Below are 1,164 nucleotides of genomic sequence, written 5' to 3'. Positions count from 1 at the left end.
TGTGGCAAATATTCTTCAGAATTTCTTCCCTTGTTTTAAGACCCAGACACTTCTCAGATGAAACCACTCAAAGATGAGGCATAATGACTAAACAGTCCATTTAGATATGTATGAGTGCATGTATATTTTTAATGGTTGATTTATTCATTCACACAAACATACAATAGAATAAAGTGAAAATTACAACAAGGAAGAATTCTAATATAAAATAAACGCATGTCCTAATTCTTAACTTCACTAGGCGTGTTTTGTTTTTGTTTAGTTTGAATGTAAATATAAATAAACAGATGCGTAAACTTATTCTTAGAATGTCTACATTCTCAGCCAATGAGCATGAAGCTGTGTCGTCAGTCAGTCGTTTCCCATCATGCTTTTGAACAGCGCAGTCGGAGGAGAGCAACTGCGCTCCAGTGCTCAATCCGGCACAGCCGCCTCGCCGTCGCGAGAATTTTTCTCATGATGACGCACACGTCATCATGACATCAGACAGCGCCGCCGCTCCCACCACGCGCATCACGCACTGTGCGTAGGCAACCAAGCCCCGAGGGGGCACCAAAAATAGCCTGATGAATTTTAAAATTTTAAGGCATATTTTAGCCATGTATATGTAAAAAAAAAACGGCCGAACAATCCCATATCACCCCATCCACACCACGCCAGTGCCGGTTGATCGCACGTGCGCCTGACGCAGTTTTTGGTGTGCGCCAAACCTCACTATCAATCAACACAGACGCTTTAGCCTCCTCGTTAGAGCGCTCGTCTCCCAATCGGACCGACGTCGGTTCGAAGCCCGTGTCGAGTGGGGCGAGAAACTTTAATTTCGGTGCAGCTTGCAATCTGAATTGAGATTTTACTGTTAAACATTGATATTTTTTGTTTTACTCTTCTGTTTACTGAAGAAAAGTTTGCACCTTTAAGGGGGGGGGGGACAACATCAAGACAATGGACACCTGTCTTTTAAGAACGCTTAAAATCCGTAAATAATATTTATGATTTTTTTTAAAGGTTAGGAGTAAAGATAAATGACCCATGTTTTCTAATAAATATATTAATACATATTTTGCATTTTAAAAACATTTCTTCACATATTTGAATGCAGGAAAATATATAATTTTTTTAGAAAAGTTTCACAGATTGTTCAATAAATAAACTAAGACTGGATTT

Source organism: Barbatula barbatula (genome assembly GCF_947034865.1).
Source record: "Barbatula barbatula genome assembly, chromosome: 22".
Taxonomy (NCBI): Eukaryota; Metazoa; Chordata; class Actinopteri; order Cypriniformes; family Nemacheilidae; genus Barbatula; species Barbatula barbatula.
The sequence above is the reverse complement of the archived record's forward strand: the minus strand, read 5'-3'. Positions refer to the sequence as shown.